Genomic DNA, 21,964 nt, shown 5'->3' with positions numbered 1-21,964 from the left:
AAGCAATCAAATTACCTGGAAGGGTAGATAGAACCTAAGTAACAAGACAGGGGGAAAAAATTATATAAATCAGGGTTTCTCAGCCTCAGAACTGTTAATACTTTGGACTGAAGAATTCTGTTCAGCTTAGCAGCATGGCTACACCCTGCCCACTAGAAACTGGTAGCACCCCTTCAGTGGTAACAACCCACAGTGACTCCAGATATTGCCATATGGCCCAGTTAAGACAACGGGTGTGAAAGTATTAATGCCGGGGCGCCTGGGTGTCTCAGTCTGTTGAGCATCTGACTTCGGCTCAGGTCATGATCTCACAGCTGGTGAGTTCGAGCCCCGCGTTGGGCTCTGTGCTGACAGCTCGGAGCCTGGAGCCTGCTTCGGATTCTGTGTCTCCCTCTCTCTCTCTGCCCCTCCCCTTCTCACACACTGTCTCTCTCTCTCAAAAAAAATAAACATTAAAAAATTAAAAAAAAAAAAAGTATTAATGCCCTGACACTTGGTAAAATGTTGCAGAATATGTACCACCTGGAGGAGTTTCAACTGATTTGTGTGCAAAGTTTTCTCGAGAGGTAGAAATGTGTCCCCTGAATTGAAATACTGTACATCATGCATATGTTCTTAGCAGCAGCTAAACAAAGATGCTTAATTTTTTTATGACTTTTTATGGTTAGTGTTCAGACATCCATCATTGTAAAAGAAACCACTTTCAAAGTTTTTCTTTATAAATATGTAATATAATTGTAGAGTAAACCTCCTTTATCATTCTGATGGGGGATCAGACTAATATTCATCTGGCATATTGAGTTTTATTAGAATTTTATTCTATTTTTTAAGTAGTTTGTTGAGGGAGGGAAAGAGGAGAAAAAAAGTTGACCTGAAATGTATTGTATTCTGTGGAATAACACAGTTCCACTTTGTCATTAAGCTGTACCATATGAGGGCGCCTGGGTGGCTCAGTCGGTTAAGCGTCCGACTTCAGCTCAGGTCATGATCTCGCGGTCCGTGAGTTCGAGCCCCGCGTCGGGCTCCGTGCTCACAGCTCAGAGCCTGGAGCCTGTTTCAGATTCTGTGCCTCCCTCTCTCTCTCTGACCCTCCCCCGTTCATGCTGTGTCTCTCTCTGTCTCAAAAATAAATAAACGTTAAAAAAAAATTTTTTTTAAAAGCTGTACCATACGGTTTTCCCATACAGTTTTAAGAATTTTTAAAAAGAGCTTTTTTCCCTAATCTTAAATATTCAGAGAATATAGGCAAGTGTGCAGAAGAAAATTAAAATCATCTATAAACCCACAATCTAGAGGTAACTATGTATATTATGCTTTAATAGATTAATTTATTCCCTCATTAAATTATGTGCCAGATTTTGTGCTAAGGCTCAAGATTCATGGTGAACCAGATGTACAGGTACCTCTTTAGGGGAAGCCTATTTGCATATATATTAGTATGTATATTCTGCCTCTACTCATACCAGATGTACCTGGACACCTGGGTAGTTAAGGAATGCTTGGCCAGGAACTGTTGGGCTTTAAGTGGCAGAAACCTGAAAACTATTAAATTAATGGCTTTATCTTACTTACATAAAAAGTTTGAACCCTTCAGGGCTGATTCAATGAGTCCACGCTTCCCCTGGGAACCCAGGCTCCTTTGTTTTTCTCTTGTGCTATTGCTAAGCATGGATTCATTGGTCCAAAGCTTACAAAACAGCTGCCCTTCATTCAGATGTTCATCCAGATTTTGAACTGGAAGAAGGTAAAGGAAAAAATGCAAAAGGAAGGGCCGTGTGAGTCTGATCCTGTAAACAAGCTCTCTCAGAACTTAAGAATTTTCCCAGTGATGGAGATTTCTATCTCTTGCCTAGAACTGTCATGTGAATCCAGATGCAAAAGGCGAGAAGAACCATATGAAATTGTACAAAGTTAAAAGTGATATACATCTTTCTAAAAGTATGGGGCGCCTGGGTGGCGCAGTCGGTTAAGCGTCCGACTTCAGCTCAGGTCATGATCTTGCGGTCCGTGAGTTCGAGCCCCGCGTCAGGCTCTGGGCTGATGGCTCGGAGCCTGGAGCCTGTTTCCGATTCTGAGTCTCCCTCTCTCTCTGCCCCTCCCCCGTTCATGCTCTGTCTCTGTCTGTCCCATAAATAAATAAAAACGTTGAAAAACAAAAAAAATTTAAAAGTAGAAATTCTCTTTCCCTAAGATAAGCATCGACTGTTTGGAATTAAACTTCCATATGCTTGCTTGTGTATAGACAAAGAGAGTCACATACATTAAAGTTATTTTTTCTTCCCATTAAAAGGTATGGTAGACCTTTTCTTCTTCTCAACAGTGTATCATTGGCAACCTTTCAGATCAATATGTTTAGACTTAAACCATTTAGAAATAATAATTGTATTATAGTCCCCACAGTGAATATATTATAATTGTTAAACTTCCCCATCTGAGTAGATACATAGACTTTCTCCAAATTATTGTTAACAAGTAAGGCAACAGTGTGTATCTTTGTACTGTATGCATACACAAATGGATGACTTCTTTTGTACATAAGCATTCTAGAAATAGAATTGCTGGGTCAATACATATGAAACATTTTTAAACATTCTAATAATTACTGTCAAGTTGCCTTCTAAAAGGTCATAATCATTCATGTTCCCAACAATATATGAGAATTTCCTTTTCCATATCTGCATCAACGATGGATGTTATCAATATTATTGTTTTATAACAACATAGGCAATAATGTATCACTGGATGGGTTTATTTTGTAGTGTTTTGAGAGAGAGAGAGCGCCTGTGCGCGAGAGAGACAGAAGGAGTAGGGGAGAAGGGCAGAGAGAAAGAATCTCAAGCAGGCTCCACACTGAGACCCAACATGAAGCTCAATCCCACAACCCTGGGATCATGACCTGAGCCAAAACCAAGGGTCAGACACTCAACCGACTGAGCACCCAGGTGCCCCCTGAAACTTTTTATCATGAAGAATATCATGGATACTCAAAAATAGAATGAATAGTACAATAAACTCTCATTGCCCATAATCCTGTTTCAGCAGTTACCAATATATGGCCAGACTGGTTTTATCTGCATGGGGTTTAATCCTTTGCTTGCTTTTCCTGCCATTTCCCTCTCCACTCTTTGTTGTTGTTGTTGTTATTGTTATCGTCGTCATCATTGTTTGGTTGTTCGTCTTTTACTTGTCATCCTAGTACCAATTTTGATTTCTTCACAATTTTATGTATTTGGTCTTGAAACATCATATCCACGAGTCAAGTTTTCCCTCTATCACAGAGATAATAAATATGTGGCAAGAATCTCATTACCTTTCCCCTTCTGTACCTTGGTAGATATTATTAATTGAGCTATACATCTTTTTGCAGGAAGCCCCAGTGTATCCTTATGACTCTCGAGCAATGGTTCTCAAACTTCAGTATGCATAGCATTACCTGGAGACCTTGTTAAAAACATGTTCCTAGATCCCTCCTCCATAGATTTTCATTCAGTACATTCGGTGCAGCACCTACGATTCTGGATTTCTAATAACCTGCTAGGCAATGCTGATGGTACCTGTCTATATATTACACGTTAACATTTTTCTAGACCAGTGCTTCCATTGCTGCACAAATGAATCACTAGAGATCACGTTCGAATGCAGATTTGTATTCAGTGGGTCTGAGATTCAGCCTTTCCAACAAGGTTCCAGTTGTATTACTGGTCCATGGACCAAATTTCAGTATGTAGATCTTCAGTGGCCACACTGCCATAGAAAGAAGGCTTGTGAAGTTAATCAGCCAGCGATGCCTGACCGAGAAGGAAGGGCTTTCTTGGTTTCAAAGAGTCTTGAATATCACTACACAGACTAAGCCCACACTGGATACAGAATAATGAACTGCGAAACTTTTCTTAAAATTTAGACTTCACGGGCACCTGGGTGGCTCAGTTGGTTAAGTGTCTGACTTCGGCTCAGGTCGTGATCTCGCTGTTTGTGAGTTCCAAACCAGGACTGACAGCTCAAAGCCGGGGGCCTGCTTCAGATTCTGTGTCTCCCCTCTCTCTGCCCCCCCTCTCTGTCTCTGTCTCTCAAAAATAAGTAAACATTAAAAAAAAATTAGATTCTAGGGGCCTCCAATGAGAAATCCTGATTCATTGAGTTTGGAGTGGAGCCTGGAAATTTATCTTTCAGACAACTCTTTTGTCAATTTGAGGGCACAAGTAAGTGTTGGAGCCACTGCTTTACATGCCACAGATGATGCACAGGTGTTCTTTCTTGGATTCATCTGGTTCCTTTCCAAACCATCCATCTTATCAAGACACACGTATTTGCATTGACCTTTTACATGATGCTGCTGCACACTGTGGGCCATGTAGAGATGAATCAGGAGTTGAATCGGAGATGATCGTATCTCTGTAGATCTGAAAACCTGGTGAAAGATACAGATACAATAACACATAATCTACCTGTATAGGAAGTCAGAGAAGAAAAAGATTGGTTTTCTTTCTCTGCTTTCTCCCTTTTAAAAGTTACATTTAAATTTTTTTTTTTCAACGTTTATTTATTTTTGGGACAGAGAGAGACAGAGCATGAACGGGGGAGGGGCAGAGAGAGAGGGAGACACAGAATCGGAAACAGGCTCCAGGCTCCGAGCCATCAGCCCAGAGCCCGACGCGGGGCTCGAACTCACGGACCGCGAGATCGTGACCTGGCTGAAGTCGGACGCTTAACCGACTGCGCCACCCAGGCGCCCCTAAAAGTTAAATTTAAACATTTGCTCAATAGGAAACTCCCCGCTCAACAAGAAATCTCACAAAGCATAAGAATGCCAAGGTGATGGTCCTCCATGTAATCATCGTATGGGTTTTGCACATGGGTTATATTGCCGATTATTAGCTAGGTTTGTAAGAATAATACAACATGTTGTTCATTACACAGTATATACGACAAGAGGAAGTGAACACCACCTAGAGAACCATAACTTTGTTCATTCTTTGACTTTGGGGGAATTTCAGTTTGTAGCCTTAATGAGATACAACTGTAGTTTTTGCATTTTAAGTAATGTGCCAATTGTAGTCTTGCACCGCATTCTTGTTTTCCTAAATTCTCGTCCTGTATAGCTTTCTATACAGGGTGTAAAAATTATGAAATGCTAATAATGTAAGTGATATGTTTACCATCTGCTGGATGGTGCTATTCACTGTCATTAAGATTCTAAGGGGCGCCTGGGTGGCGCAGTCGGTTAAGCGTCCGACTTCAGCCAGGTCACGATCTCGCGGTCTGGGAGTTCGAGCCCCGCGTCGGGCTCTGGGCTGATGGCTCAGAGCCTGGAGCCTGTTTCCGATTCTGTGTCTCCCTCTCTCTCTCTGCCCCTCCCCCGTTCATGCTCTGTCTCTCTCTGTCCCAAAAATAAATAATCGTTGAAAAAAAAAAAAAGAAAAAAAAAGATTCTAAAAGGATTGCTTGAGAAAACAGAATAGTGAAAAGGAAAAATAACTGTAATCAAGCATAAAAAGACTTATAAAAGAGGGAACTGAGACATCTTTCAGCAGTGACCTTTCTAACACTGATATTGGGCCGGGACTGTAATTGTCCATCATTCTTTTCAATGGTCAATACTCCACTCACCACAACTCATTCTTTCAATACCATTGATCCCTTTAACAACCTTGGTTGGCAATCACTCTTTGTAAGTTACACAGTTAGTGGCGTTCTTTCTGCCCTGTTTTGTGGTTCACTGTTAAACAGTCTCAACATATATGTGTTGATGAATTCAGCCTAGTAAGTAAGTGAATTAGGAAATTCCACAGGTGGTAAAAAAAAAAAAAAAAAAAAAAAAAAAAAGTGGCTTTTAGGCAGGATATTGTACTCGTTAAAAGGATGCCTAGGGGCGCCTGGGTGGCGCAGTCGGTTAAGCGTCCGACTTCAGCCAGGTCACGATCTCGCGGTCCGGGAGTTCGAGCCCCGCGTCAGGCTCTGGGCTGATGGCTCGGAGCCTGGAGCCTGTTTCCGATTCTGTGTCTCCCTCTCTCTCTGCCCCTCCCCCGTTCATGCTCTGTCTCTCTCTGTCTCAAAAATAAGTAAATGTTAAAAAAAAAAAAAAAAAAAAAAAAAAGGATGCCTAGATATAGACTGTCAGCCTTACGATCATTGCTAGAGATCTCTACCTCCGTTTCTAAAGGAATTGAGCACGCCTGTACTTGATTTGGTGATCTGTCCCCTGCTGCACACTGGGATGGTTAGAAATGTTTTGATGCTGTTAGGCAACTTATTTCTTATTCTTTTGGAGTATTCTTAAGGAATAAGAAACCCATATAGTTTCTAATAAAATATTTTATAAGATTTTAGCATTTTCAAATTTATATACATTGTCCCCTTCAGTTCTTAAAATAGGTCTATATGATAGCCGTGATAAATGTTTTATTTGAGGTTTTACAGATGATTAATTTGAATCTTGGGAAGTTTAAAGACAGTGATTACAACCTGGAAGCCTTATGCATTACAAAGAAACTTAAAGTTGCACAAAAAGAAATGGTATTATGAGACTAAAACCTTCACTTTCTGACTTAGTACTTTTCCTGTTACACCATTTTGCCCTTGATATTATCTTTATGCCATATTAAAATTTTATTTTTAGTGGTTTCTTTTTTATTTATTTATTTTGTGAGAAACGTGGGGGTGAGAGAGAAGCAGAAAGAGAGGGAGAGAGAGTCTCAAGCAGGCTCCACACTGTCCGCACAGAGCCCAATATGGGGCTTGAACTCACCAACTGTAAGATCATGACCTGAACAGAAATTAAGAGTCAGATGCTTAACTGACTGAGCCACCCAAGTGCCCCTATTTTTAGCGATTTTTGAATAAAAAATGCTGAAAACATGCTGTAACATGAAGCCCTAGAATCAGTTATTTAAGATGTTTTGATTTGGGGAGGGCCCCAATCTCCATATTAAACACTCTAACAAAGCAGATAGCTGCTTCTTTGAAAGGAATTATATTGAATTCTCTTTATTTACAGTACAATAGTGATATAGGTGAATTGCAACCAACTTAAAATTCATATTCAGATTTTTCATTCATCTGGGTCATTGTTCACACAATCTGTCATCAGCTCCAAAATTCAATTAAAGGTACGGGGGCCTTTTATTTGATGTGATAGTTCTGTGGGAGCTGATACATTTGACTTCTTCCATGAAAAGTTTTTACTCAGGATAATTAAAAGAGTGGATGTGTCTGTGGCACCACCATTCTACTTGTTTGATTTCCATTAGAATAAAATATCAATATATCTGATCCACCCAAGTGGGTGAATTCAGTTTGCTCTCTTTCCTTTCCTCTTCCTAGTGGTGATGATCATGGACAGGTCCTGAGAACTTAATGTGAACCAGACACTATTCTGAATAGTATGTGTGTTATCTGTACATAACCCTGCGAACTACCTTGTTGGGCAGCTACAGTTATTGGGCAGTTATTATCCCCATTTTACAGATGAGGAAACTGAGAATCAGGATAGTTGCGTGATTGGTAGAACTGGAATTTATCCACTGGCTCTCCAGATCCAGCACTGATTCTTTTAGAATTGGCCAGATTATGCTGTCTTTCCCGGTATTATATATAATTTATTGTCTTTCCTGGTACTATAAAGCAGACTTGTGGGCATCTCCTTGTACTTAGCAAAGAAATATCTTTGGGTGGTGGTATCCTGTGAGAACTTCACATCATATGCCTGACATGACTTTGATTCCTTCTCATCACAATCAACCTAACCACCCCTTCATGCAGCAAGATAATGAAAACTATTCTAAGGGCATTGCCGATGTGTAGGCTACCTCTTTAAGTCTGAAGGTAGCAATTTCTTAGTAACGTAAGATGGCAGGTTATGTCCATCTTAAGGATTGTAGTTAGAGCAAAGTCATGGAAACCACAACCAGGTACATAAATGGGGAGCACAGCCAGCCCCCTGGACAGCACCATCACAGCAGCATCAAGGTTGGGAGGAGCTGTCCCAAAGCATTTCATCTTTGAAGAGGAAAATTGTTGGCCTTCATTCTCTAGCGGGTGAAGTATTTGCCTAGTGCACGCAGTTTCATGGACAAGCTGTCCGGTCTTTTCTTTCACGAAGTCAGTCTGAAGTATATCAAATTCCCGGTTAACTGATTCTGGGTCTACTGTAGCCAAACCACTGGTCGGCTGATTCATGGAAAGAGCCTTCAACTTTGAGCTTGCAATTAGGTGAATGGGTTCAGTTGGCTGTAGACTTTGGGGCATCTATATCAAATTTCTCTGAACCTTGGTTTTATTCATAATGCAATAGGAATAAAAAAAATCATGTTGCATACACAGTTTACCTTTTGGTTGATTTTGGAAGATAAACTTCCTTCCACCTGTGATTCTCCTATATTGTAAAATTAATTCTCAGGGCAACAGACAGATGTAATTTATTTTATGATTAAAGAGGATTGATACTTAAATGAGTAAACCCTGCCATAACTGTTCACCTATAGAGATTTTATAACTACCTTAAAATGCAAAAAGGCAGAGAGCCCTGAGTCTGTATCTGATATCTTTTGTTCTTTCTTTTACTCTAATATACTGGTTCTCAAGCTGTAGTATACGTAAGTATTACTGTTGGGGGTTATATACACCAAGCCACTTGGCCCTGCTTTGTGGGATATGCAAAGAATTTTTTATGATAAGTTATGCATACTTTTAATATTATCTCTAAATTTAATAAAATCTCCATCCTCCTTAGAAGATAAAACTCCGTGGCATTCCTATATTTCTGGGTGAATTCTGGCCCAGGCATTTACAGTAAAAGCTTCTAAATGCTTCTGAGCCTCAGTTTCATTCTCAGTAAAATGGAATAATAAAACCCACCTTGATATATTTTAGTGATGACTGAATTAGATTTAAGACTATATATACATTAAGGTTCTTGCATATTACAACAATTTTAACCACAAAGGTCTTGACACATTATAAATACTTGGCTAATGTCACTTTCCTTCCCAGCTTGCCTCTCCCTACTATAAAGCAGCAATGAGTGTTCATTCCTGGGTTCAAGGGCATGCAGCTGTTTTCGTTTGCTATTAACTTTTATACATTGCATAGGTGCACATCTTGCAAAATACTCATTTATTGGCTGAATCCTCTTGAATGAATGGTTGAGTAGTTTCACACATCTTGTTAAGTTAGGTAAATGCTGTAAGTTACAAGATGAACATATCAACTTGAACAAGAAGCCGGGACTGAGATTTCTCTGGTTATTCCACATCCACCACGTGGTATTATTTGTAACTGGCCAGGTTGACATTAGGCTTTTGATATTGAATCTTCGTAGGTGCCCACATCAGTCAAAGAATTTTGAAAGAGGAAAAAGTTTGATGAGATTTTAGTCTTTATAAATTTTTTCAGCCAACAACCTTAATTACACTTCATTGATGTCAGAAGATACAACTCAGAAGACTGTGCTCCTATTAAAGTCTAAACAGGGGCGCCTGGGTGGCGCAGTCGGTTAAGCGTCCGACTTCAGCCAGGTCACGATCTCGCGGTCCGTGAGTTCGAGCCCCGCGTCAGGCTCTGGGCTGATGGCTCAGAGCCTGGAGCCTGTTTCCGATTCTGTGTGTCCCTCTCTCTCTGCCCCTCCCCCGTTCATGCTCTGTCTCTCTCTGTCCCAAAAATAAATAAACGTTGAAAAAAAAAAAATTAAAGTCTAAACACTTATGTAAGCTGTTGGATTATTAATTTTTTCCATCACTTTGGGGATTAAAAATAAATGCCAGCACTGTAAATTCATCAGTCACTGCACCAAATTTTTCAGAATGGCCAAAATTTAAAAAATTGGTAATAAGTGTTGGTGCAGCTGTGGAATAACTGGAACGTTCGTATTTTGTTGGTGAGAATGTCAAACGGTAAGCCGCTTTAGAAAACTGGGAGCCATTAAGAAAACATAGGTCTCCTCTATGACCCAGCTTATGTTCATAAGATATTGAGGTATATGTCTTCAAAAAGATCGTGCGTGTTTTTAGCACCCTTATTTACAGGAGCAAATACTGGAAACTATCCAAATGTCCATCAGCAGGAGAATGGGTGAATTGGTCATGCTATGTTCATACGAGAGAAAACTGCACAGCGGTAAAAAAAGAATAAACTACAAATACATTGAGAAGCACGGATGAAACTCAAAAACCGTTAAGATTGATACAAGAAGTGAGGTACAAAAGAGTTCATAATGTATAAATTCATTAATGTGAAGTACAAGGACCAGTCTATGCTGATGGCAGTCAGAATGGTGTTTGCTTCTGGGGGGGGGGGGATAGCTGATCACTGGAAAGTGGCGCAAGAAGTGTTAGGATAAAAATGATCTAAATATTGATCTGGGTGGTGCCAGTATTCAACACGTGTGTGTGTGCGTGTGTGTGTGTGTGTGTGTGTGTGTGTGTGAAATGTATGCCTATGTGCTTTAAAGATTTGTAGATTTTGGGGGCGCCTGGGTGGCGCAGTCGGTTAAGCGTCCGACTTCAGCCAGGTCACGATCTCGCGGTCTGTGAGTTCGAGCCCCGCGTCGGGCTCTGGGCTGATGGCTCGGAGCCTGGAGCCTGTTTCCGATTCTGTGTCTCCCTCTCTCTCTGCCCCTCCCCTGTTCATGCTCTGTCTCTCTCTGTCCCAAAAATAAATAAACGTTGAAAAAAAAAATTTAATAAAAAAAAAAAAAAAAGATTTGTAGATTTTGTCATATCCACATTATGCCTCAAAAAACTCCAAATAACCTGTCTATTGTACTAGAAGAGATTTATTAATATAAGATAGACACCGGAAATTACTGATTTTTATGAAAAAACTTTCTGAATACCCACTTTCTTCAACAAATATGGGACATGAAAAAACGGAGTAAGAGGTAACTATCACAGATTTAAAATTTTTTAATAGGCATATCAGTCAAATGCAATTTATGTGGATTTTGTGTGGATCCTAATATTAAAAAAAAAAACTGAAGGTATTTTTGAGTCATTGGGGGAAAACTGAACATGAGCTAGTTGCTAAATGATATTAGGGGCTTATATCATTAGGGGGATGATAGTATCATGACTCAAGGTAAAATGGTAAGGTGTCTAGGACTGGCATTAAATATTTCACTCAGTAAAGGGTCAGCAAACAAATGAAACAAGAATAATGCCCAGATGTTGAATTTTAGAAATGAAATCCACTTTTATGACTTAGGTGACTGAAATAAGTAGGGCAAAAATAATAAGTGTTAGGGTGGGATGAGGGGTGAGTTAATGAGTCCATTTAAAAAAAATTTTTTAACGTTTGTTTTTGAGAGAGAGAGACAGAGAGAGAGAGCACGCACGTGCGCAAGCAGGGGTGGGGAGGGGCAGAGCGGGAGGGAGACACAGAGTCTGAAGCGGTCTCCAGGCTCTGTGCTGTCACCACAGAGTCATCAATGACTCAGGACTCGAACTCACGTACCGTGAAATCATGACCTGAGCCGAAGTCATGCTTAACCGACTGTGCCACCGAGGCACCCCAATGAGTCCCTTTTTTGAAACAGAGTTTGATGTATCCGTGAGCTGTTCAAGAGGAGCTTGCTGACTCTGTGGGCCAAGAGCTCATCGCTGAGGTTGGGCCCAGAGAGAAAGATAAAAGGACCCCCAGTTCTTCAAGTTGCAGCTCTGGGTTTGAAAGAAACCGGATACAGAGAATATTTGGAGCGAACCAAAGAGCTGGCACAGCCGAAGATGCTTAATATGCAAAGAATAGACAAAGGGAATGGAGAGCCTAGAGCAGGCTAACTGGGATGAATGAGGTGACCCAGGAGGGGAGGAAAAAAAAAAAAAAGGGCAGAAAGCCCAGGAAATTTAGGAATTGCAGAAAGCATTTTGTGAATTGCAATCAGCAAATAGTTTCTGAGCACGTCCCATCTACCCCCCCCCCCCCCAGCATTGAGCAGTGGAGAGGTTGTTGCTGACATCTTCCTGAGGCTGTCCCACTGGACTCTTTGGGGACTAGGGGACAAGCACAAGGTTGCAGTAATGCAGAGCAATCAGAACATGGAGTATTAAACTCTTACCAGAAGGGTGGGTACAAGAGAAGAGTGAGCCCGTGAGAGACATCTGAAGCACTCTCTGCTCCTTATGCTGACAGAACCAGAGGACACCATCTCTCCGGGAGAGCCAGGCACGTGTGTTGGCATCACACTTTTAACAGTGCCATCCTTTACGCTCTGCAATCGGAATAGAGGCTCCCTGCATTTCAAGCAGGGAAACTCCACGGTCACAGGGCCCTGCAGTCAACCACACTGCAAAGAAAAATGCCAGGAAATAGCCATTTCTCTGGCCTAGAATTAAAAGTGACCCGCTTTCATAGTTCCTTGGGCTCTGCACGCCCAAGTGGAGACCCTATTTGCCAAGTCTCAGCCCACGGTTAATTTAGTTCCCTTTTATTTTTCCTTAATCCTTGAATTATCACCTTCATGAAAAACTGCGTGTGTCATAGAAAAGCTGACACCAGCCAAAGTGGAGTATCGCAGCCCAAATGAGGCTCCTATTATTGCCCTATTACATGGGGAACAGGCTTCCCTTTGCCCTTCATTCATCACCTGCAAACTATGGAAACCTGATCGAGCCACTTTGTTTTAATGGCAGCTGTTCTGCCCTCCCCCGCACTGGTCTCCCCACTCTGCTCCATGAGCAAACAGATGAGTTCCATTTGGAGTTAAAGTTATGATGCGTGAAAATCACAGTGAGGGGCAACAAGATTTTTTCTTTGCTTTCACGGGACAGGGAGCATTAAGCACTGTTCTCTTTCCCTTGAAGTCTATCCCAGGACACCCGGCTGCTGGGCACCCTGTGAGATCCTTTGCAGACTGGAGGACCTCACCTTTCCATTGTGCCCCTTGCTAAAGGCTTTAAAGATCACTCCTGAGGTTCCTGTGTGCATTTTAAGTGTATGAAAAATATATCTGAGGAAATGATTTTAACAGTGGATGTTTCCTAGCCTGTGTTACACATTATATACACTTCCAATTAGGATTCTTTATTATCCCTCCCTCCACGATGCCCTGAAGTAAGGCCCATTTGTGAAATCTAATTATACATGCATCTTTCCATAGATAAAGGACATTTTTAGACCTCTCAACATGTACACACTTCTTACGTCTGTAAGGTGTTTGTTTGGTAGTAGGTTTTTTGGGGCAGGGGGCTGTCTTTCTGAAAGCCCCCAAATGATTAGCGTCCTTTGATTGATTTTTTTCAACTTTCTGAGGACATTGCAAGAGACCATGTAGACTCCTTTTAGTGACGCCCTGTCCTTGGTTTCTGAAAGCGTTTGCTCTCATTTTCCATTAGTTTTCTCTCTGGTCATGGATGATCTACCCTCTCCTTGCAGGGTTGAGAGTTCATGGCTGTTTCTAATTCAGAATTAGCAGATAGAGAAAAATATACTCCTCGAGGTAATAATTCTCCCACATTTGTGGCTGCTCACCTGTCACAGTGTAAAACAGAACGTGGCTCTAGGCCCCCGTGTGATGCCTGACATTGCCACAGGCACAAAAAGAACATTTATTTTTTTAAGCAGCTCTGCTAACATGGAGCTATCCTTGGGCTCATGTTTGTGTTGAATCTAAAGGAGGTGGTGAAGGCAGAAATGAGGCAAATAAAATGCAAATCGGCTGTGGGAAGCTTCCATTTCCTTGGCTCAGCCTACTGGAGGATTGGCCCATGCAAGATTACGAGACGAGAATTCTTTGTGTTTGTAGTCTTCCCTAACCACTATTTTTCATGATGTCTCTTAATCATTTCTCATCCAAGCACTTTTCCCTATCTGCTATCAATGCTAATGTCTCCCCATCCTGGTTTTCAAATTAAATATCGTACTTAAAATATTAATACCGCTTGTTCTTGGATTCTTTGTTTATTCATCTTATGCAAAACGCAACAGCGAGCCCCCCGTCTATATTAAATGCTAGTGTATGGGCAGACACAATGACTTATTAATGACTGTTGTATGATATGGAGAGCTAGGGCTTTATATAAGCATGCAATTCTTATTCAAAAATGCTCTGCTGGTACTACCCTGTAGGGAAAAAAAAATGAAATATGTCTATCTTTTCAAAGAAAAAAATGACTTGTCTTGTAAAGACCATTGTAGAGGTAAGGAAGTATTCCAACTAGGCCAAGTTTCTTGAGTCCCCAAGGAAGTTAGCTCATGTCTTAAAGTATTTGGGTATGCAAATTTTTGTAGCATTTATTGAAGTGGAAACCACATACTGTAAACCTATAGCTCAGTGAATTAACACAAAGTATATAACCACAGCTGTGGCCAAGAAATAGTATATTTTAAAGGTGCCTTATTCGTGTGTCTAGCCCATATTCTGTTGGGTTGTTTCCGCTTCTTGTATGACTTATAGCTGTTGTTTTCTTTGTAAGGATTAGACATGGATTCTCTGTGTACTCAATGTGCTAATAAAAGCCCACTGTGTAGGCTGAATTTTCACTCTTTTATTCATATCTTTTCATGAATAGAAGTTCTTAATTTTATTGTGGTCTAATTTACAGAATTTTCTGCTATGGCCTGTGTTTTTTGTATCCGATTGTAAAAATCTCTTTACATGAAGATAGTCTTCACTTTTACTTCCTAGAAGATTTACTGCTTGCCCTTTGGAGTCAGATCTACAGTGACCCCAAAACTTATTTTGGGTGTTGGTGTGAGAACGATGGGAAACCACTAGAATATTCCTAGAAGAGGCTTGGCATGGCTAGTTTTTATTTGATAAAGACCTTTTTTGGCTGCCATATGGAAGATGGACAAGAGACGAAGTAGGGAGAACATTTAGAATATTCTGCTTCAGCAGTTTGGACAAGAAATGGTTATGGCTTAGATTTGGGGGAGTAACAGTGATCATAGAAAGGAATGGTTGGATATGAGAAATGTTTCAGGAGGTAAGCCTTCAAATTTTATAGATGGGGAGGAGAGAAAAAGAAATTAAGGATGCCTCCTTGGTTCTTGAGCTGCTGGGTGAATGACGGTATTACCGATTATGATTATGCAGGCAAAAATTTTTTAAAAAAAGATTTGTAGGGCAAACTAAAAAAATCATGTTTTATTCAGGTTCAGTTTGAGGTGATTCATCTAAGTGGAAATGAATGAAAGAATGAATGAGTGATCCACTAGACTTGTACATGACAAAACTGGAGCACCTAGGTGTTTTGACCCTACGTTTAGGACTTTTCTCCATTACAGCAATATAATGCACAGAAAATGCCATTGAACCCATTACAAAGCATTATAGAAAAACAAAGTAAGATCTTCTGGTCCAGTAACTTTGGATACTTTTTATACTAACTCCCTTGATGGTTTATTATATACATCACTGAAGTCTCAGGGAAATTCTGTAAGAAAACAATGCTACTTTTGCTTTATTTAACCCGATATTTCTCTAATTTTTTTTCTACAAAAGTGCTTTTTAGGAAGACCTGTTAACATGCCTTGAAACTAGCATTAGTATTCTGTGAAATAATCTTCAGGAAAAGTTATTCATCAGCCTGTGCTATCGTGTTAACACAAGCGCACACACCCTGGAGACTTATTGCAACACTCAAAAATAAGCGAACAGTAAACATTATGCTTGATCAAATTTGTCTATTTCTGCAATCTTATGCAAGTGGCAAAATGTCTTTTATCTGCCCTTTGTGAAGGGCAGTTCCCTTGTGTCATAATAATTGAAAATTAAGAAGTTACGGAGTCATAATTAAATCGTCCCCTTTGAACCTTTGTTGACTAAAGCTGCATATTAACCACATCCCATTCAGACACAAGTAGCAAGAAATATTCTTAACACCAACTGCTACAAGATAACATAACAAGCTTTGACAGCTTCCTAATTACCTGACTATCCAGTAGTTAAAAACACTTTAATACTGTAGCAAGTTTCTTCTTTACACATAAGTCAAAAGGTATATCTAATTTGCTATTTAATTGATATCTATATTGCTGCTCTTAAAAGAATGTACGCTCCCCAGTATGTTTAACTATTAATTTGTAACCTTTGATCTGCATATGAGAAATAATTATAAAAAGAAATTACTCATGATCAAGCCCACGGATGTCAAGCATAGATAAATCTAAAACTGTAACCCAAAATGGAATGAGCCATTTAAAAAAAAAACAAAACATTTTTTCCTGAAGATATAACTCACTTTCAATTGAATTTCAATTTCGATTATGTGTTATTTTTGACCCAGCTAAGCTTTACTTTTCTGACCTGTAGAATGGGAAGAATAATGATTCTAGGATCATCGTGAACATCAAATAGAAAGGATGTGTATAAAAGGATTAGAGCAGAATCTGGCCCATATAAAATGTGCAAGGAACGTTAGCTCTATCCGTCTCAGTTATAAAGACTTTTCGGTTCGACAGGAGTATGAGCTCAACATGTATTTGTTCAATTGAAATAACATTAAATCACATTGAAATTTCCCTTACGACATTAGTAGACTAACACATATTTAACACCAGAGTTATAGACCGTAAGATACTATCCCATCTTCGATACAATTGTCCATGTAATTATGAATAGTTACTAGACCTGGAAGATACCTTTGAGAACACTGTTCTAGCATCCATACACAGAGTATACTTTACCTGTCCAGTGCTATGCTAAGCCTTTTACAAGCATGCTCTCAGTTAATCTCCATAACAGCCCTATGAGGTGGGCAGTGTTGTGGATCCCGTGGTACAAGAAAAACAAAATTAAGCCTAGAGACTGTAAGACCAAAGAGCGAGTAAGCGATGGAGGTAGATTTTGACCTAAGTCTCTTTGCCTGCAGAACCCATACTCTTAACCACTGTAAGCACTACTTTTGAAAGACTCTTATTAAATAAGTCCTTTCCTAAAAGAAGGAATGGAAGCTAGAGGAGGATCCACACGTAAGGTAGGGCATGTTAACACAATAGGTCCATTCCGTACAGAAAGAATCTGGATCACGTTTAAAGAATTTTCACAGTGTTATAACCCAAAGTGATGTTGATGTCCCTAAACCCACAAATCCCACTGGATTGAATGCTTCCTTCCAAATAACCACGTTTGTTTAGAGAATCCTGGGTCCGCTGCTCTGCGAGGAATGACAGTTAAAATGCATTCCCTGCCCTTAAAAAGCTGGTAATTGTCTAGTGGGAGATAAGAGAGTGGCAGGTGATAATATTTTTCCTTAAAATATATAGGAGCTGGGGCGCCTGGGTGGCGCAGTCGGTTAAGCGTCCGACTTCAGCCAGGTCACGATCTCGCGGTCCGTGAGTTCGAGCCCCGCGTCGGGCTCTGGGCTGATGGCTCAGAGCCTGGAGCCTGTTTCCGATTCTGGGTCTCCCTCTCTCTCTGCCCCTCCCCCGTTCATGCTCTGTCTCTCTCTGTCCCAAAAATAAATAAACGTTGAAAAAAAAAAAAAAAAGATGTGAGGGAAAAAGTAAGTTCCCAGGAGAGGAGTTTACATTTGAGGGAAAGCAATCTTTGCGGGATCCTTTAAAAAGTTGCACAATCGCAGGGTGCCTGGGTGGCAGGCATCTAGGTTGAGCATCTGACTTCGGCTCAGGTCATGATCTCGCGGTGTGTGAGTTCGTGCCCCGCCTCAGGCTCTGTGCTGGCAGCTCGGAGCCTGGAGCCTGTTTCAGATTCTGTGTCTCCCTCTCTCTCTCAAAAATAAATAATAAACATTTTTTTTTAAGCTGAACAATTCCCTTGGCTTGGAAGTCTATAAGGCTTCTAACAATGATTTTAGAAAAATTTCAGAGAAATTTACCTTTCAAAATCTTTAGAACATTATTGCTGTATTTTTACAAACATGGTTTCAACCTCCATTCATGGCTTATACTCTTCTGTTACCATTTTCTCTCCCAGCCACAATAAACCTGGGCACATTTGTAGTTTCTTTCTATATCCATTACATCAAATGTCGTATACTCTTCATATACGTATCCCGAGATTAAGAATCCCTCTTAGCAACCTCTTTAGTTTCCTTGATCTTGACTAGAATGTCATGGTTCACAGTATATACTCAGGATCGATGGGTAAGAGCTCAAACCTTGACCTTGTCTTTGATATTTAATCACGGGCAACCTGGCCACTCCTAGTCCCATGGTTCAGGTAAGCATCTACGTCTTTGGACGTCTGTAAAAGATTAAATGAGATGTTGGATATGACGGGGCACAGCTTGTTGCCTGGCACATGGGTTTAATCAATGTTAACTATTGTTCTCTTCATAAAACGTTTGTAATTACTTAGTATCTCAAGCTTTTCACTGGAAATGGAAGGCAGGGCAAAGAAGCTAGTCACGAGAGACCAATGAGGGAAACTGAAGATCAATTTCTAGGTTGAGAACTGGGGTGAGAAAGGCCCTTTTCATTTCATTTTGAGGCCTGCTGGGGGATGCTCCCTCCAGCCCTTTTATAAAGGAGGGCAGGGAGAAAGCAAACCTTGCCAAAAAAACACAAAGAAGCAGAACTTGATCAAAGCAGGGAATCTCTCTGCAACACTATCGAATAAGATTTAGGATTTTTTTTGTTGTTGTTCATTTGTAGTGAAATGCATTCAGAGAAACATTACCAATCCATTGAGAGAAACTTATTTTATTCTTGCTTAGTTCTTCCCTTATTTTAGGGAATACTTGACACTATCTGTGATGGTCAAAGTATGCAATAAACAACAACAAAAATTCACGTTTCAATACCATACACAATGTTCTCCCAATGCTTATGGAATTGATAGGACAGTGTAATGCAGAACAACTTCAGTCAAATGCAAGCCACATGCTTGACTTTAAATTTTCATGTGGACGCATTTTAAAAAGTTAAAGTGAAATTATATCTCATTTCATCCAATATATCCAAAGTATCATTTCAGCACATACTTAATATACAAATTTGTTAATGAGATGTCTTGCATTCTTATTTTTATACCAAGTCTTGAAATCCATTGTGTCTGTTACACTTACAATGCATCTGTCTTCTGATGCTAAATTTTCAGTGATAAAAGTGAAATGCCAAAATAATTAGGTTGTGTTTAGAGAAAAAATATTTTATATTATTTTTATTTTTAAATTAAATAAAATTAGCAGCACCTGGGTGGCTCAGTTGGTTAAGGCTCCAAGTCTTGATTTTGGCTCAGGTCATGATCCCAAGGGTTTGTGAGTCTGAGCCCCTCATCGGGCTCCTTGCTGACAGTGGGAAGCCTGCTTGGGATTCTCTCTCGTTCTCTCTCTGTCCCTGCACCTCTCTCTCCCTCTCAATAAATAAACTCAAAAAAATTTTTATAGAAATAATTTGGGGCTCCTGGGTGTCTCAGTGGGTTAAGCATCCAAACTCTTGATTTCAGCTCAGGTCATTATCTCACAGTTTGTGAGTTCGAGCCCCACATTGGGCTCTGCACTGGCAGTGTGGAATTTTCTCTTTCTGTCTCTCTGTCTGCGCCTCCCCTGATCTCTCTGTATCTATCCAAATAAATAAATGAACTGTAAAAAATAAAAATAAATAAAATTAAAACTCCTTTCCCTGAGTGACATAGCCACTTTTGCAGTACATAATAGCTACGGGTGGCTCGTGGCTGCCATATTAGAGCATGGGTTTACAGGGAAGAATGTGAATTTATGGTCAGAAGCTCCAGGGGCACCTGGGTGGCTCATTCGTGGAGCGTCCGACTTCAGCTCAGGTCATGATCTCACGGTTCGTGGGTTCGAGCCCCCCATCGGGCTCTGTGCTGACAGCTCGGAGCCTGGAGCCTGCTTCGGATTCTGTGTCTCCCTCTCTCTCTGCCCCTCCCCGACTCGCGCTCTGTCTCCCTCTGTCTCAAATATATTTAAACATTAAAAAAAATTTTTTTTTAAAAGTGTCTGACTCTTGATTTCGGCTCAGGTCATGATCTCCCAGTTTGTGAGATCAAGCCTCACGCCGGACTCTGTGCTGATAGCATGGGGCCTGCTTGGGATTTTCTCTCTCCCTCTCTCAATGCCCCTCCCCTGCTCACACCTCCACATTCTCTGTCTCTCTCTCTCTCTCTCAAAATAAATAAATGAATTAAGAAAAAAAATAACTAGAGTCAGAAGCTCTAGATTTGAATCCTGTCTCCCACTTACTCACTGTGTGTCTTTGTACAACTTGCTTAACTTCTCTGAGCCTCACTTTTTTTGCTTTTACAGAGCCCCCCCCCCTGCCAAGTTGTTAAATTTGTTTGTTGTGAGAGTTGAGTAAGATAATGGACTGTAAAATGAAATGTAAACATAAGGTATTTTAAATTTAATGATAGGGAGGGAGTTAATTTTATAGGGATTTCAAATCAGATTCTACATTTGTGGAGACTGAAACAAATCATCGTCCCTATTGCTAATGTTGATTATAAATCCTAAAGGTAGGATTCTGTGGGTTGTTACCTTTTTAAAGCAGTTCTTTTTTCTGCTTCCTGTTAGCAAAATCAATGCTTTCATCTTGATTTTTAGTTCTCAAGATATAGTTTTTAAATATAAAGGAATACTTCAGAAGTTTCTGAAGAAGAGTTTAAGTGGTAGCATGGTCACAGTGGGGGGTGTGTGTGTGTGTGTTTGGAAAAATACACATCACGTTGTTAAACCTATTTACCCCATAGGTAGAGATTCAAAGAGGAGCTTTTCTGTTTTGTTTCAAAGTCCTCTGGATTATTTCAGTTTTAAACAAAGAACATACATTATTTCTGTAATAAAAATCAGGACGTGGGGCACCTGGGTGGCGCAGTCGGTTAAGCGTCCAACTTCAGCCAGGTCACGATCTCACGGTCCGTGAGTTCGAGCCCCGCGTCAGGCTCTGGGCTGATGGCTCAGAGCCTGGAGCCTGTTTCCGATTCTGTGTCTCCCTCTCTCTCTGCCCCTCCCCCGTTCATGCTCTGTCTCTCTCTGTCCCAAAAATAAATAAAAACGTTGAAAAAAAAAAATTAAAAAAAAAAAAAAAATAAAAATAATAAAAATCAGGACGTGAAAAATATCATCTGATATAAAGCAGAAGCCTCTGAGTCTACATTCATAAGAGATCAAATTAATTATCTTTGGCGAATGAACCTTATTAATGTGCATGGGAATCAATATGGAGAAACCAATAAATCAGAGTTATTTTATATCATGAAACCCAACTCCATAAAGGGGCCCGTGTGAGCTGCAGCCCCACCACAAAATCAGCCCTGGCAGTCGGGATCACTGGCCCTCCTAACTTTTTCCTTGATTATGTATTTGGCATCCATGTGTGTTGTTCCTGTCTCAAGCATTTTAAAACGTGTGTATGTCTCTTTATGGGTATATCCTCTTGAATTTCAGTGTTAGCCTCTCTAGGGGATTATTGCCTGCTCGGTTGAATTGTTCCCCAAAGCCCCCTAAATGAATTTCTGTCACATGTACCTTGAAATCTCTATACAGACCACATAATCCCAAACATTACCTTGGATCTGATGGAAATTCATCTAGATGTTTTCGTGCTATTCAGCCACAGAAAGTTAGAATCCGTTTTATGTATTCAGATTACCCTTGAAGAGAACACAAGGTAACAAGTGATGTGTAAGGGCTCAGAAAGACATCTACTGAACAATACCTCCTGCATTAGATTTTAGTCAATTTGCTCTTAGGTCTCTGGTAAACACACTTGTCCAGATGGAAGCACTTCCCAATTTAACATACGAGTGACCCACCTGTGTGCCTGTATATTAATATACTTACACTGATTATATTAATAATTACTGAATGCTTACTGTCTTCATTCAGGCTGCTATAACCGAATACCACAGGCGGGGTACCTTAAATAACAAAACCTTACTTCTCACAGTTGTGGCGGCTGGAAGTCTGAGGTCAGGGTGCAAGCCTGGGGAGCTCCTGGGGAAGGGGCTCTTCCCGGTTTGCAGACGGCGGTATTCTCATTGTGTTCTCCTGTAGTGAGACAGCAGTCTTCTCTCTCGTGTCTATTCAGATAAGGGCACAAATCCTGTTTG

General features: G+C 40.4%; 1 protein-coding gene and 1 long non-coding RNA gene across 3 annotated transcripts in view; one reads left to right on the top strand and one right to left on the bottom strand.

Annotated features, from left to right (window-relative positions):
* TAFA1 (TAFA chemokine like family member 1) overlaps positions 1–21,964 on the top strand; it is a 506,957-nt gene that overhangs the window by 257,251 nt on the left and 227,742 nt on the right. The window lies entirely within an intron of this gene.
* On the bottom strand, positions 1,623–21,605 carry LOC147583551 (uncharacterized). Its single transcript, XR_015248298.1, has 3 exons — positions 21,421–21,605; positions 4,318–4,408; positions 1,623–1,734 (listed from the first exon to the last, which is right to left on the bottom strand). It is a non-coding gene; the product is annotated as an uncharacterized LOC147583551 (long non-coding RNA).

The sequence above is a fragment of the Puma concolor genome, chromosome A2 (genome assembly GCF_028749965.1).
Source record: "Puma concolor isolate L17-30 chromosome A2, mPumCon1.1.hap2, whole genome shotgun sequence".
In the NCBI taxonomy this organism is placed as follows: Eukaryota; Metazoa; Chordata; class Mammalia; order Carnivora; family Felidae; genus Puma; species Puma concolor.
The sequence above is the reverse complement of the archived record's forward strand: the minus strand, read 5'-3'. Positions and strand labels throughout refer to the sequence as shown.